General features: G+C 38.3%; 1 protein-coding gene across 1 annotated transcript in view; it reads right to left on the bottom strand.

Annotated features, from left to right (window-relative positions):
- INPP4B (inositol polyphosphate-4-phosphatase type II B) overlaps nt 1-16,804 on the bottom strand; it is a 758,464-nt gene extending 741,660 nt beyond the window's left edge. The window contains 1 exon segment of the mRNA XM_019420351.2: nt 16,573-16,804. The gene's annotated coding sequence lies outside the window, so the exon portion shown is untranslated.
- Nucleotides 16,805-17,693: the final 889 nt, after the last annotated feature.

The following is a 17,693-nucleotide window of genomic DNA, read 5'->3' as shown; positions in this document are numbered from 1 at the left end:
TAAGAGTACATCCTCCCCTAACATCATTTTCCACTGCCTAACTTTGATGCCAATAACTCAACTATAAAATTCAAATGGATGAGCAGGAAAATCTCAATGCCTACACATAAATATTTATTCCACCAGATTTAGGTCACAAATTGCTTGGTGGTTCCATGTAGAAAGAGTCCTCAAGTCTCAACCAAGGATATGGCTTCACCTTAGTGGCTCTATTTGACTCTACAAAAGTTTTTAGGGAGATGAGCTATAAAGGGAAAATAAAGCAGTAAGACTGCAGCTCAGAGTGCTGTTGAGCAAAGGAAATGTGAGTTGTCTGTTTTTGCATATTAAAACATTAATCTCCCCACGGGGGAGCAGCTCCAGCAATTTCTCTGCAAATGTCTTCTACAAGGATTCACAAGGGTGAAGAAAGACTTCTCACTACCCATTAATTTAAAGAACATGGTTCATACAAATCCCTTTGTGCTTTCAATGAATTATGATTGTGCAGAAAACACCAATTCCTCTAGTGTTTTTCTAAAAGCACTTTTTCCTCTTCCCAAGATTAATATCTATGTTGGATGATCTGCAAATGAACCTCCCCATAGAGGTCAGCAAAGAAATCTGTAGTGGTCACACAACGTTAGCTTGCAACAATGTCTTCCGTTAAGAAATAGAAAATTCTTGGGGCACCTGGGTGGCTCAGTCACTTAAGCATCTGACTTTCGCTCAGGTCAAGATCTCATGGTTTGTGAGTTCAAGCCCTGCATCAGGTTCTGTGCTGACAGCTTAGAGCTTGGAGCCTCCTTCAGAGTCTGTGTCTCCCTCTCTCTCTGCCCCTTCCCCACTCATACTCTCTCTCAAAAATAAATAAAAATTAAAAATTTTTTAAAAAGAAGATTCTTTGTAGAATGAGACTTAATACATGCTTTTCTTAATGAACAGTTGTCACCCAACACCCAATGAGGTACACTCATTTTCTTCAAATATATTGTGCTTACAATGTAGATAAAGTCCCACCAGTATCTGTACGTAAGTAGCTGTGGCACAAATAAACCTTAGCAACATTGGCACCATACAGTGTAAACAAATCCTTCCTCAAAATAAAATATATTTTGTGCTCAAGATATACCTTCTAAGCAGGAGAGAAAAACAATCCATCCTATACAGTGGTTTTTCTACATTTAGCTATCAGCTTCTATAGATGGCTTTAACCAGTGGACTTTACAGAGGTTAACATTTATTTCTACTTATGTGGAATATTCTGAGTAGAAAATTCAGTGGCAAGGAAAATCTTTAAGTGTGCCCAATGCATGTAAAATGACCTTGTAAATGAAGCACATTGGATTCCACAGTTCTCATGAAAAACACAGCAGATGTTTCCTTCCACCTATGATATTTTTCAGGCCACAGAAAACTTTTCGCTAGAATGTTCAAAGTGCATGATTAAAGGTTTCCAATTGCTGCAATTTTATGCTCATAATCATCATAGAACCTCCAGATATTACATATATTTATATTCAACAGATTGATCCAACCAGAACTAAATAACCATTTTCCCAACTTAAAGAATAAACAAATGACAAAGGGAAGTATCCTGAAGATGCCTACATTGATTTTAGCCAGTCTTCCTCCTGGGTTAAAAATTTCCTTCACCCTTCATGACCACAACAGGGAGAGTACACTTTGCCCCTGGCATCACGGCTGCAAGCCACCCTCTGGGGGAAAATCATTTTCCTTCTCTATCAATTGAAGCTCAAGTGAAAAACCTCCAACACAGAACTGGCAAGAAGAATATAAGACTTCCTCTTACTTCTGCTACTGATATTCAAAGAGTCAGATTGCAAGAGTGGGGTCCTAGGTGGTGGATGCTTGAGGAATTGGCTCAGAATCTTGGATCTACCACTTAATGATATAACTAGAGCATGTTATATTTCTTCTCTGTGCTTCATTTTCTTACCCATAAAACGGGAGTAACAGCAATGCCTACCTCAAATAATTCTGGGGAGTAAAAGAACTAATGTGACTAAAACCCTGATAGTGTTCAATAAATGCTAGCTATTGTTACTTTCAGCAGACTAGAGCATGTATGGGAGTTCCTATGAGGATTTTTTTTCCAATTTACCTCAACTTTTTACGCTTGTTCTCATGGATAAGATAGGGGTGGTTAAAAAAAAAACAACTCTACAAATTACTCAGCCTCAAAAAGACAGACAACAGTTGACTCCATGGTTCTACATATAGTTTGTAATTGTTTTCCACAGTCCACATGCTGAAGTGTGATAAACATTTCACTGGCCATATTTCAACAGGCTCTGTCACAGCAAATATCCTCAAGAAGAGTAGACCATGTTCAAGTAAATGTTCTTGGTAAGTGCCAAGCACATGGAAGGCCCTCCACAAATGTTCATTGCTTTCCCATTTCTTTCACTTTGTCCCTCACCAATTCTCATAAGCCCACGTGCACCAAGGAGCATGCATACGTGTATGTGCATCCTGACTTTTCAAAGACCAGACTCTTGCCTAGTATAGCAAGAGTTATATGTATCAAAATTCTTCTAGGAAGAACCATTTTTAAATGAGCTATTTTATTATACCATTTCCTGTCCTTTTCAGACTCTAACACCTTTAAAAGCTCAGTGATATTTTTCTTAAGCCCTACTCTGCCAATTATTCATTTATCAAAAAAAATTTTTGATGCCTACCATGTGCCATGCATTCTATGGGGTATTGGTGTCAAAACAGTCCCCATCTTTTAGAAATTAGCAATCTAGAGGAAGAAGCCATATAAACCAAGACACAAAATAAAAATAGCAAATGAACAAAGGTCAAATAAACACAACATATTAAAGAATGAACAAATTGGGGCACCTTGGTGGCTCAGTCGGTTAAGCATCTGACTTCAGCTTGGGTCATGATCTCACGGTGTGTGAGTTCGAGCCCCATGTCAGGCTCCATGCTGACAGCTCAGAGCCTGGAGCCTGCTTCAGATTCTGTGTCTCCCTCTCTCTCTGCCCCTCCCCCACTTCTGTTCATGCTCTCTCTTTCTCAAAAATAAACATGAAAAAAATTTTAAAAATAAATAAAAATAATGAACAAATAAAAAAATAAATTGCATGATGGAGCTGATCTAATTGCACAACTATTATCTATATGCCAAGATTTTATGTATTTGTGTTCAGCAAAGGAACCTCCTTGTTTTCATTGATTGACCTTATCAATAAGCATTTTTTTACATGTGAACTTACATAATTCATTGACATTAATAGAATATTGTTTTTATGCCACTTTATATACTGGGTTTTCATTTAAAATTCTACTGTCAAAAGTTTAGACAGTATCAGATAGCTCTAACATCTCAATTCCTTGTTCATTCATATAATAATAAAAAGTATTAATCACAGTAACAAAAGACCTTGAAGACTTACCATGTTCAGACACTGTGTTATCTACACTCCTTATTATATTTAATCCTCCTAACATCTTTGCAAGTGGGTGTTAATGCAGGTCACAGATTAAGGAGATTATGGCTTGAAACTCATCAGAGTGGACTCTGAATTGTTTTTGAAAACATTTCTTGGCTACCCCACAGATAATTCCTTGGCCTTCCTCCAATTGGCAGGAGAAAATGACTACATATTTGGATGAGAATCTGTACTAGGTTCTTAGTTTTCACAAAATACTGTCAAGTCTATCATTCTGCTTTAACTCAAGTTTTAAGCCATTAGCAGCCATGGAGTATAGTAAAACCAAAACACTACCAGAAAACATAACATTGAAGTATATGTTACTTTTTAGTGGATGTTTGTTTTATGTGGTAGCACACATAAAGAAGAGCTTGAGAAATATGTAATCTGTTTTTTCCCCCAGTTTAGAAGATATAAGTTCAAATGCCAGCAAAGGGTCAGGCAATTAACACACATAAGTGAATTGAGTCAAGTGTAGATAATAGGAAGGAGTAAAGACTGGCCATCTGAATAGACACACCCTGTCTGAAGGCAGTTAAACTCAATATTTTTTTAAATGTGTTACCTTTCTTTGCCTAAGGCAAGTTAAATTAAACTTTTTAAAACATACTTACATTTTTGTCATTTATTCTAGAAACTCTAGATAGGTGCTACACAAAAATGAGGCAATTTCATCTATTATACCTATGGAGTCAATTGATTACATGTGTAATTAAAAATTTTAACTAACTTGGATATATTAGAATGAGTATATCTTTCTATTAAAGATACTTGGCCACCCACCCCTATCCAAGATGAATCTAAATAGTTTCCCTTGTTACATTTAAAGCCGTAATCCAGTCCTAAATGAGCATTCTGAATATAGGACATAATAACAGAAAAATGATTATATTAATGGTTGTCAATATTTTTAATACTATGCTTTCACAGTATATTTATGGGGTTTTTTTGTAATGCCACTTAATTCTCACTACAAGTCTGTTAGATAGTTATTATCTGTATTTAACAAATGGGAAAACAGGTTCAGGTAGATTACAATGACTTTCCCCAAATTATAGTGTAGATTTGGAAGAACAAAGATCTACACCAGATCTTTTTAATAAATGCAACAGTCTTTTCAATGCAACACAATTGTGTCTAAAGTTAGAATATATGGAGCCAGAATCAAAATCATACATGTGATAGAAAACTGCCGTTCCTACTTGGATGGACCCAGAGCTCTTCCATATTGGGCCTCTCCTCAATACTTCACTCAGACTCTCTGGTGAGAACCTTATAATATCAAATAGTTACTTAAATAATTGCTATCTTTATCCAAAAATCATAGGATTTACACAGTCCCAATACATTTTTCTACCTAGAGCACTTCAGGCCTTGCACTGGGTGGTATTCATATTATCAAATTTAATAGTTAAGGCATACCACTTTTAGTCAAACTCCACAATATAGCTTTTACATTATTATGGAACTAATATGGGTTTTACTGTGAGTCATCTCAAATCATTTTTGGAAGTATACAGGGAATAAATTATGAATAAATAGGTATAAGTGCATAAATAAAAAATACCAAGTTTCTGCCAGCAAAGGACAACTTGAAACCAGATTTTATATCATCTCTGAGGTGATTTTTATTCACAGAATACAGAAGCAACACTTTCATCATCAAAAATTTTCTTTTCTTTCTACTGAGTATAATAGATTACTTAAAACTTGTACCTACTACTTTCCTTATACTTTTGCCATGTTTGCGGAGATACAATGACCAACCATTCCATTTGTCCCATTCTGTCCTGATTTTAGCCCTGAAACTCCTCAGTCCCAAACAAATCAAAATGTTGGTCATCCTAAAATGGAGCACAGAAATAATTAAACTAAAGATCTTTGAAGGTGCCTTCTTGAACTAAGGCTATATTTTTCCAATGAATTTTTATAATTTTTATTATAATTAATGTTTCTGTGCTAGAAGCAGATTACAATTTATTTGCCATGTACTGTCTACACTGGTCTATTTTTTCTCTCACATACTCATTCTCAGCATCATATCACCCAAGAGATTTTGACAGGGAAATTTCAACAAGTGGCAGAAAAATTCTGTTGAGGCTTTGAGAGGATTTTCATCACTACTAGTGCATTGTTGCTTCAAACATTCAACTAAGAAGAAATGTATAAACCTAAGCATGGAAATTAGAAAATCTTAACAGAAGCAAATTATAAGCTTTTCTCTTGTCTTCATTTGTTGTTGTGCTCAATTATCTAGCCTATGAAATAGAAAGTGGATGTTAGTAAAATCTGGCTTGGTGACCCATCCATGGGGGAGCCCTTGCAGTTTTAGGCAGGGAAATGAACATGGTTCTCACCATACCCCAATACTTATAGCTCATATATAACTTACATGCACAATTGCACCACGTAGAAGAGTAGAAGTATAGATGAAGGGGCCTGGAGCGCCCCCCCCCCCCCACATACACATAATACTTCTCCTACTCCTCTATTTGCAGCTTCCTGAGACACAACACCAGCTGAAGTAGAATCCATTATCCTGAGATAAATAAGTCTCCCCTTCAAGAAAAAACCTGGAGGACTCAAGTTAGTACAAAAGCAAGGCATTCTCTTCTGTATGATCCCAATATGCAACTTGTTTAATATACCAGGGTCAATGGGAGAGTGGGAGTATACAGCTATGTAGCATTTAAGGAAGACATAAACAAACGGTGTATATGAAAATACTTCCAGATTTCCATTTTCAAAAGCCCTATACCTAGAGTTTAGACACAGATGAATAAGCTACAGCTTCAGGCTAGGTGTGCACCCCTGCCACCCCATTGTAATGGGCCAAAATTGACGACTTTAGAGGTAATTATGTTGAATTTGACAACTAGAAACCAAATATCAAACTGAGAAATGTTTTCTGCCTTATATGTTGTTTGATATACAAAGTAATACATACTTTGGACAATTTTATGACATCTCATTAGTGAGCTGTTAAAGAAGCTGAACTATTATTCATACTGATGTTTTAAATATTTATACTAAATGTATTTTCTTGGGATAATTTAAGTAACAGAATTTAAACTAAATATATATTTAGAGCAAGGTTGTAGCCCAGTAATGGGGAAGAGAAGACTTCAGGCCTCCTGGGTCCCTCCCTCTCAGGGACAACTGAGATGCCATCAGGCCAAACATGAGTATGGATGAGCAAAGCTAATGTGAGCCCATTGCGCATAGGGCAGGCTGTATTATTCTTAGTCAGTTTGAAGAGTGAAACACAGAAAAGGAAAATAATTGATGTCTAACACAAGTCCTTACATATAGCATGAAAAATTCCCCAAATTAAGATTTTGCTTGAGAGGCACACCAGGTTCCTGATTTAGATTTAGAAGACTAAATCTTGTAAAGTTGTCAATTCGCCTCAATTTCATTTATATACTCAACAAAATTTCAATTAAAATTCCAAAACTGGGGGGGGCAGTTTTACCAAATTATTCTAAAATGGTCTGGAAGAAATATCGGTAAGAATGTCTTAAAGCTACACATAAACACAGAGAAAACAAGAAGAGGGTATCAATCCTACCAGATATTAAGTAAATAAAAACATTTAAATCTGTGCAATATTAATAAAAGAACTGACAGAAAACTAGAATAAAATAAGTATACCAGAAGCAGAAACCCACTTTGTAGGAGTGTATATGTGTCTACTTCCACAATATGATAATATATGATACGTGATAGAAACACAAATAAATGGGAAACGAATGGATTATTCCAAAATGGCTGCTGGAAAATGCTTAACTATTTTTAGGAGGAAATCAATTTAATTCTCATCTCACACCACATACTGTCACGATGTTGGGTGGACTCAAGAAAAAAAAATCATTAAAGAACTGGATGTAAATTGTTTCAAGGAAAGAACAATCCAGGGAAATATTAATCTGTGAATTTGAATGAGACAAAGTATTGTCCAGGCAAAATAAGCAACAGCAGAAAATACAACTTTCAACTTCACTAGACACATGTTTTCAACTTTTATATGTTAAAGAAAATAAGAAAGAAAACAGTATAGATGACGTAAATGACAAAGAAACAGTGTCCCTAATTCATAAAGGACATTAAAACTGATGAAAAGAAAACCAAGGTCCCAAAACACAAACAGGCTAAAAATAGGAGTTAATATTAAAAAATAAAGTATAAATGAAAATAAGCATTTCAAAAGTGTTCAGCCTCACCTCATCAAATAGTACAAGAAGAATGTAGTCCTTTAAAGCCTGGATTTAAAGTAAAATCAATTATTGTCCAAGACCTAATTCTACCACTTTCTAGTTGCATGACCTGGGGTAAATCACTTCACTTCTCAAAATATAAGTTTCCTGCTCTAAAGTGGGATGATAATATTGTTCTCCTCTTACAGTTGTTGTATAAAGATTAAATGAGATAATATAAAGGTCTTGCATGATGAAGGGCCTGTAGGAGATACTCAATAAGTGTTATTATTGTTATTATTGATGATGATATTGTTGATGGTGTTAACGATCATCTTCACTTTTCCCAATAACAAAATTTTTAAAAATAATAATATCCATCAGTGCTGGTGAGGATGGAGGTATTATTTGTGTACTTCCAGGGAGAATGGAAATGGGTGCAATCTTTCTGGAAAGGTCATTTGGCAATATGTATAAGAAGTTTTTAAAAAGCTCATATCCTTTATCCAGTATACTACTTCTAGAAATCACTCCTTAGAAACAGTGAAAAATACAGACAAGGAATATCAGAAAATGAGGTCATATAGAAAATATTCATCCCAGTGTGATGACAGCAAAAGGGGGTGGTGGGCAATAAGCTGAGAGAATAATTAAACAAATGATAAGGACTCATATGCCTAACTACCAAATAGCAATTAAAAAATGATAGAGAAATTATTTAGAAGCATGGGAAACATGATTTTCTTTTGTATTCATTGCAGTAAACCAGAACAGAGTTTAGCATAGTACCTGGCACATTGCTCAATCAAATTCTAAACTGAATTGAACAACATAATTCTAAGTGGGAAAAAAAAATCAGAACACTAATTTTCACACACACACACACACACACACACACACACACACACACACCTTGCACATAGTTTAATCTCAATTTTTGTAAAAGAATTATAGAAAATCCTAGAAAGAAATATGATTAAATGTTAACAATACTGTCTTCGGGTGATTTTTTTCTGACTCTTTAGACTTGTCTCTACTTGCCAAATTTTTTTCAGTGGAGATATATTACATTTATAATCAAGGGAAAAAATGAGTAGGGAAAAAAAAAAGGAAAGAAAGAATCGCAGAAATCAAATCAACTAGAAGCCAACTGGCTCAATTATTTCTCATTACACCATTCTAAGTATGAACCATTCTTCACTCCTACCCAAATATAAAATGTGAAATGGAAATATGAATAGCATGAATAAATTGGGAAGCAGCCTTAAAACATAGTCCAGGAAAGAAAACATTATAGTAATTTCAAAAAAAAAAAAAAAGCCAAAAATCATGTATCTAGTATTAAGGAAAGTATACAGGGGCTTTTCTTCATACATAATTTATACATATGAAGAATATGCCATGGATGGCATGGCATAAACTCTTTCAACACAAATTACTGGTTTTCTCTGCAATGGAATTATATTTTTTCTTAGACATATGTCACAAAGATTTACGCACAGTGGTAATTTTTTGAATCAATTTTTTGAAACCTGAACGAATTTTATTTATTTAAAACTCTAACTCTCCTTAAAATTTAAAAGGTATATTTTAGGATACCATGATATTCGCAAAGGGGAGGACCAAACAATTTCTCAGTTTTCCAAATTCTCAAATACACTCACCAGGGGAAATTATTAGCCTTAGAAAGTGAAGTGTCATGTTACCTTTGGGCCACTGACTAAACTCATTCCTTGAAAGACCTGTTTACAGGACTGAGCGACTTAAATTTATGCCTCAGAGAAACTAGAGATTACTATATGTCATGCTCCTTTAAGATGAATGGTAAAATCTTGACTCATGCAAACTAAATTCTTGCATACCAAGAGTGTGCTCGATGTCTGCCTCTTTAGAAGTAAAATGTTACATAAGAGAACTGTGGTTATAAGGTATGCAGACAGTCTACATTGTCTTAATCTAAGAAGCCGAATGCAGCGATTGGTTTATGGAGTATGTACTAACATGTACACAAATTTAACATGTTTAAGGAACATTACTATACACTTCTGGTGATCACAAAAAATATGTGACGTAGAACCTAAATTGAAATTCATTCCCTAATTATATAAAGTCCACCATATTTTTCAGAAACAAAGTCAAGTGCTTAATTTACCTAACACCAAGATTTCAGACTTTTTAAAGAGAAATATGTAGTGTTTTAACTGCACCAATTATTTTTAAAATTCCTCTTCATACAATAACTGCTTTTGTAAATAACTACTTCACAAGTGTATTTCCTTTGACATAATATCTAGGATTTGCTTTCAAAAATTTGAGGGAGGGGAAGAGGGAGTGGAATTGCAGATGACACAAGAATAGCCATGATTTGACAGTTATTAAAGGCGGAAGAAGGGTACATGGGAGTTTGTCATACTATTCTGTTTTTATTATGTTAGAAATTTTATGCAGTAAGAAGATTTTTAAAGGAGTATATTTCTTAATCATGCCAATTTATATTGATTAACTCTTTCCTTGGTCTCCATTTCCATAAATCTATGTCCAGTAAACACGGCTGAAACGCTTACCAAATTGAACATGAGGAGGGTTACAACCAGGATTGCTAAACAATGCAGAGGTCCCATTCTGGTGTCTGGAGGGTGAAATAAATTCATTAACTCTTCCATGACCCACAGTTTAATCATTTAGCCAAAGAAAGAGATACATACATCTAGATTAACAACAACAACAACAAAAAATGGTGTAGATAAACTTCAGCTACCCTCACAGACAACAAATTGTAGTGCTACGTAACTAATCCAATTTGATCATTGTGGTGCCCAGGCAATCACTATTACAGAGGATACTCGGGGATCTGCTGAAGCGTCAGTGAGACAATCTGCACTTGTTTTTTTCTTTTGCATTGTCCCAAAGACAATGAGATAGAGAAAAATTAACAATTATAGCCTTCAACCTCCTAGAAGAAAATTTTTTTGCTCAGCTTGTATACTGAGAGGATTAGGATTAAAATACAAATGGTTAAACAGGGGCACCTGGGTGGCTCAGTTAAGTGTCCGACTTTGGCTCAAGCCATGATCTCATGGTTCATGGGTTCGAGTCCCATGTCAGGCTCTGTGCTGACAACTCAGAGCCTGGAGCCTGCTTCAAATTCTGTGTCTCCCTGTCTCACTGCCCCAACCCCATTCACATTCTGTCTCTGTCTCTCAAAAATAAATAAACATTAAAAAAATAATTTAAAAAAACATACAAATGATTAATAAGATGGCTATTTTAGAATGGCCTTTTTTTTTTTTTTCCTATCATGTTCACTTAATTTTTTCTTTTCTTTTCTCTTAGTCATAAGCAGAATTCTGGCACATTTAATTCCATTAATTCCTAATAATTCCTCCTATAAGAAGACCCCACATAAAAAGCAGTGTATGTTAAATATTACAACCAAATCTTTAAAGTCTCACAGACAATAGATCTTCTAAATATACTGCTAAAGATTTAGCTTCATGTTGATTTTAATTTCATTAACACACTCACAACATAAATAAATTCTGCTTAAAAGAAAAGCTTTAATAATGAATATTTTGCAATTAAAATGATACAAGGCTACTAAGCATTGCACACTGCCACCTAGTGCTAAATGTCTTTTTAACTCCAAATACACAATGGGTGTCTTCAGGAAAGGGGAAATGCTCTGTTTTAAAGCAAATTTATCCAGAAAGACAGTTATGAAACATATTTTTCATAATTCATTCAATATAAGAAGGCTATTAAAATAAGTGAAATTACACATACCATAAAAATCAACTGTCTCATAAATTCAGGTGAGAAAGATCTGATTAGATTATTAAATATAAAAAGCTACAGGTTTTGTTATTGAAGACAGTTTTTTTAAATGTTTTTAAAAGTTATTTTTTAATAAGGTGCATCACGTATGCAACATACTCTATCATGAATATGATGCATGTTGATGTTCTTAGTGAAATATGTGATTAGCAAGTTTGACATATTAAGATGTTTAAAAAGGCATCATAGGATGCTAAATAATCACTAACGATATGTGCAAGCTTTGTTAAGGGCATAGCTATCATCTCGCTTCATCTACAGGTTATAATTTCAATTTCAGATGCCACTGGTTTTCATTTCCACTTTATTTTCCCAGAGGTGAATAATTTTTGTGTTTTATATGTGCTAATCACTAGAGGTCATCTCTGATCTTTTGGCCAGAAACATAAAGCCACACACACACACACACACACACACACACACACACACACACACACACAAAATGAGAACCATCTGAAAGACTAGATTAAGGAAAGGATTGCATTAGGTGACTTTTCTATGGTTAGGGGATACATCTGATTTGCTTCATTGTATTCTGCAACGGTAGTCCCCAGCTTGGTCTAGTTAATGCACATAACTACCTATTTTAAGAACTAAGTGAAAAGTGAAAGACTCATTTCTGGCAATGGAGGTTTGTTTTAAGTTTATCTATTTGGGGAAGGGGTGGGGCAGGGAAATAGAGAGGGAGGGAGAGAATCCCAAACAGACTCTGCACTGTCAGTGCGGTGCCTGGTTCAGGACTTGGACACACAAACCAGGAGACCATGACCTGGGCCGAAAACAAGAGTCAGATGCTTAACCGACTGAGCACCCAGGTGCCCCTCAATTAAGTTTTTCATGGTGAAAAATAATAAAAGGGTTCCTTTAAATCACTATTACTTAACTTTTCAAGAATCACACTCCTTTTGAAAAACTTAAAAATCTCAGGTTCTCCTTCTAAAGTATTTAAAGTTTATAAATAAATGATATATTAAAAACAATATATGGAAATTTTTAAGAATTCTATTTTTTTATTTTGATCTTTGAAGATATTTTTCAATGTTGTTTTTGCTCCAATAATTCAAAATCAGCATGAGTGGTAAGGCTGACTACATATCCTATAAATGTTTCCATCCTTGGAAATGTTGACAGTAAAGAATATCATTCAGTAGTTTCAATATTAGGCCTGTTGCATTGTTTCATTTTAATACCCAGAAGGACAGGTAAAAATAGATAGACCACTGGATGAAAAGAAGAAAGAAGGAAGAAAGCAAGGTAGAGAAGGAGGAAGGGAGGAATAATTTTGCCTTTAAGGGAAGTGTTACCTCCATCCCCTTGAAATCACTAATTTAGATAATTCCCAAAGGAATCTTTGATCAAAACCACATGATCTAGAAAACTTCTCAAGATTTCCTTTAATCAGCTTAACCAAATGACTACTGCCAGCTGTTTCATTTAGTTCTATCAAGGCTACTCTGAGGCTCTAAGGGCTATTTTGAGGCCTTCACCACGAAATCAGGACACCCAGTTGATATGGCTGCCCAATGCAGAAGACAGATTTACTCAAAATATTCCAATTTAAGAAACTCAGTTTGGAAAATATGATTTAAGAACACATATTATATTGAAACCCAACTCTTCACCCTATGTTGGTATAATATCTATCATGACATCTCAATGTTCAGTAAACTTATAGTCAAGGGAATAAAAAGTTTAAGATTGTAACTCCTAGATATTCCACTGGCCTTACAGTATATCATCTATAAAAGGATACTGCTAGGAAATAAGATAGTGGTTACAACTATGCCCTATATAAGAAAACCACTGCAGTTGCAGCTAATATACAATTTATTATATTATATTATATTATATTATATTATATTATATTATGATATCATTATAAAACTTCATAAACATTTTTATAGTATTCCTATTGATCTATGTTCCTATTAATCTACAAGGTAGTGAAAATGTATAAAGTGAATAACAAGTTTTAATTCAAATGACAGTTGTGCCTAAGACCCTGAAGACTCCTCAGAATTTTCTCACATACCTTAGTGTGTTTTCTAGTACATACTGCATTTAAGTTTTGTAAAACAAAGGCTATGTGTGTTTGCACACACAAAAATGCAATCGTAGCATCATCATTTGGAATTATCTAAAAATAAATGTTTAAGCTGAAATCATTTATCTAATAACCTCATTTCTTAAGCCTAAATATGGAAGTATGTATATTTATGAGTGCATCCTGTAATCAAGGATTATAGAAGTTCTATAATCAAGGATTTCTAATGCAACATAACAAAACGTAGTAACAAAATGGCCTGTGAAGAAAATTCCCTAGGGCTTTAGAAAGCTAGGAGATGTTGAAAAATTAAACTGCAGAATACAGAAGAGACAGACATAGCTTTCAACCGAACATTAACATTTAACTTGAGATTATTTAAAATAGCACATTTCTATCTATTAGAATCCCTATGGTTATGAAAGACAAGGACTTATTCCACAAAGATTACAAAAATTATGATATCTGTATATCTAATATTAGTACTGACTGGGATTGCACACTGTGAAATAAGAAAATGTAATAGATATTTAGTGAGCATTTTACTCACTAATTATGATTTCATAATTTTTTTAACGTTGTATTCTCAGATGTCAGATACCTGCTTGGAAACTGACATCCACTTGGTTGCTAAGAGATATGAGATCAGTTTGCATTTTTTTCTGTCTTTAGGACAATTGCTCTCTTGGGTTTTACCTCAAAGTAGTAAAAGTTAACTCTGTTGCCCATGTGGGGGACTTACGTTACTCAAAGAAACTCCCAAATCTCAAAAAAGAAATGAAATACTCTCTATTTGCACAATTAAAACAAATATGTTTTTTCCCAAGCTTAATGAGTTTCCACTTCATGCAACTAAAATATAATAGTATTGTTTAACAATCAAATTTAACTGATGAGTTTATGAGTATTTTCACAAAAATCTTATGATAAAGGAAGTCATTGGTCCATTGGCACTCCCAAAGTAAAGCTAAAATCCTACATTTTAAAAGTATTTTCTGCCTATAACTTTGACCATGCTCTTTAAACAGCTAGAGGAACAAGACTAAACTTGGTCTCTCTGGTTTTTCTTATGTTTTATCAAAGACTCAGAAGCAAAACACAGTTATAAATATGTACATTCTAAACTGGTCATTAGTTTATCACAAATAAATATTGACTTATTGCTTAATCGAAGAGAACGTTTTTCCAAGATAAAAGCCATATTCTAATCAGTACATGTTTCCTAATGACACTGAGCATCTAGACTCTCTTCACATATAAATTTCATAACCTTTCAAGGACAATCTTCTAAATCATATTTTAAAGAAATATGCTGAAAAGACATTCCATTTCAGCAGTATTTTATATTACTATAAATGCAAGAGGTTTAATTTTTAACACTCATGTACTTATCATAAAGCTATTGGTCATTTACTCTGATTTATTGTCAATGTTGTCCTGGAGTATATTGCCAAGGAACACAAGGTAAGCTTTTCTTTGTCTACTAAGTGAGACAATGCCCACTTGCCCAGTACCCTAACACCCAACTTCTTGCACACCATCAGCCAGCTGCCCTATTGGTGAGTCTTTGTACCTTATATATGCTGTTTTAGCATGAAGACATATTACTACCATTTCTTAATGGTACCATTAAGAAAATCCTGTTACAAGCACAGTCTCTGAAATGTAGTTTCACACCAATGAAAGGACTATCTAGTACCATCTTGAGGGGAAGAAGATGAATTTATCCTCGTCTTCTAGGCTTTTACTTATTTTATAAAGTCACACTTTTATAAACAAGTTCTGTCATACTGAGAGGAAGGAGATATGCAAAATGCAACACCTGGAGTCATAAAATGTAATGACCTCAAATAACACATCTCAGAAAGAGTGGGGAAGACCTGGCTCCAGAGAAGAAAAAACAGTGGCAGAGGAGCGAATCTGCACCATTAGAACAGGAGTAAAAGAAAACCCTCTTGGCTTTTTCCAGTAAGTTTTGTGCAGCAGCAGCAGCAGCAACAGCCTAATCAATATGCACATCCTCACCCCATATAAAACCTCCTGCCCCCAAACAGAAACTGCAGGTCCCTCTCCACCGTGTCCTCAGGGCAGAAACCACCACCCACCCGGAAGGGAGGAGGTTTCCCAGGCACAGGGGAAGGGCAAAAACAGGTATGTGTAGCTCCAGCATCCTCGTCTTCCTCCCAGCTGCAAGCCTGAAAGTCCACTCAGGAGCCAGCCCTAGCTCCTAGGCATCCTTCGGCCTGGGTCCTCCCTGCCAGAGGGGCCGGGAAGGTTGCGCAGCTGGCAGCTCAGTTTTCGGACTCCAAACAATGACCCCTCCCCCCACCCCCACTCCCCTGTGCCTTCACCCCAGGCCCTCGCTTTCTAACCCCCTTAGTGAGACCCCGTTGGAATAGGACAAGGGATGCTCCGTGGCCAAGAGGAGACGTGCTGGGCTTCTCTGCCCGAATGAGTTGCTGGGGGTAGGATGGGGTGGTCATGGAGAAGGGCCCTTTAGGAAAACCCAGGACATGGGGTAACAGAAACCTCAGCACTAGTCACCCTCGCTCCCACCCCCCACCCCACCCCTCGCCTTAAAGCCGACTTCTCCCGAGGAGGGCGGCGGCAGCTAGGCGGCCGGGATGGGGATAAGAGCGAGCCCGGGGGCCACCATGGCCTCTCCAAAGGGACTGCGCAGGTGGGCGCAGCCCGGGAAGGTCAGCGAGGCCAGAGCTCAGAGTTACCCGGGGCCCAGAGAGTGTGAGTGTGAACAAGAGGGTGAACCCGCGCGCTCGCCGGGCCGAGGGGCGCTCGGCGGCAGGGCAAGCACGGTGACAGGGGTACCCCGGCCACCAAGGAGAGACAGCTCACCCACCCCTTAGGCGACAGGGCTGGAGAGGCTTATGGGGCTGTGAGACTGGGAAACTTAATACAAAACAGACAGTTCCCCCCTCCAAGACGTGCCCCCACGCTCTCAGACGCGCTCCAACGCCTCCGGAATCACCCACCATCGCCCACGCCACCCTGCAAAAATCCCCACCGAGCCCTCGGATCCCGGGCGGGTAATTACCTCTCCCGGAGGCGGAGTGGGGGGCGGCAGCAGCAGCAGACACTTTTAGCCTGACTTTCCTGCGTTCGCTTGTGAGAGTGTGCGCGCAGAGCAGGAGCTGTAACCTGCTATTTATAGACTGGAGCCTCAGCACCCGGAGCTGAGAACCCGGAGGAAGCGAGCAGGCGGCGGCGGCGCAGGGCGCGGGCCGCGGCTCCCCGAGGCTCCCGCGGCTCCCCCAGGCGCCCGGCTCCGGCCGCGCTCCGCGCTCGCTCCCAGCCCTCCCGCCCGCCCGCCGCGCGCGCCCCTGAGAAGTTGTCACCAGCGCGGCCGCCTCTCCGGCTGCTCACACGCCCCCTGGCACAATTGCTACTTTCTCCCCCCACCCCCACCCTCCCTGCTCCTCTTCCTCCTCCTCCGCTCGTTCCAAGCGGTCTCCTCCCAATGTCACCAGCGGCCCAATAGAGGCGGCGGCGGCAGCGACAGTCTCGCAACTGGCGCAGCTCTCTTCCCGCTACTGATGGAGTGGAGTTGCTACCCCGGCCGCGCTCAGCCCGAAATGACCCAAACACGCTTGCTCCGTGAGCTGGCACCCTGCACCCCGACCCTCTGCAAGCGGGGACGACCGCCCAGCCTGGGCTGCGGGAGCACAGCTGCAAAGTGGTGGTGAGGGGTGACCCGGAGCTGCCACGCTGAGACCGGGCCCAGAGAAACCACAAGGGTCTCAAACCCGCGGGAGGAGGTGCCCCAGACCCCAGCCACTGGCAGCGCCGGCCCAGACTTGGGGTGAGGGGACAGTGGGAGGAGGTGTCCCCGGTGCCCCGGACTTCAGCCTGCCACCACCCTGGGACCCGTCTCTCTTGCCACTCCTCTGCCTTGGCCCGGACGGAGGTCTGGCGAGGATGACCTGGGCACTGTCTGGGCTTCCAGTTCTGCGCAGCCCACCGCCAGCCCCCACGTCACGGCTGGTGACCGAGGCCGAGTTGCTCCTAGCCAACGTGTGACACGCCTTTGGCAGCCCGGGTGCGTGGGGACAAATCTGAACTCTGCGCGTTTGGGGTGTTTGGGGTGTCAGGAAAACAGGGTACGCAATCACGCAATCTGAACGGAGACTAAAACTCCCCCACTTCCTAGCCAGCAAG

Source organism: Panthera pardus, unplaced genomic scaffold, assembly GCF_024362965.1.
Source record: "Panthera pardus isolate Hobbes unplaced genomic scaffold, ASM2436296v1 HiC_scaffold_13, whole genome shotgun sequence".
In the NCBI taxonomy this organism is placed as follows: Eukaryota; Metazoa; Chordata; class Mammalia; order Carnivora; family Felidae; genus Panthera; species Panthera pardus.
The sequence above is the reverse complement of the archived record's forward strand: the minus strand, read 5'-3'. Positions and strand labels throughout refer to the sequence as shown.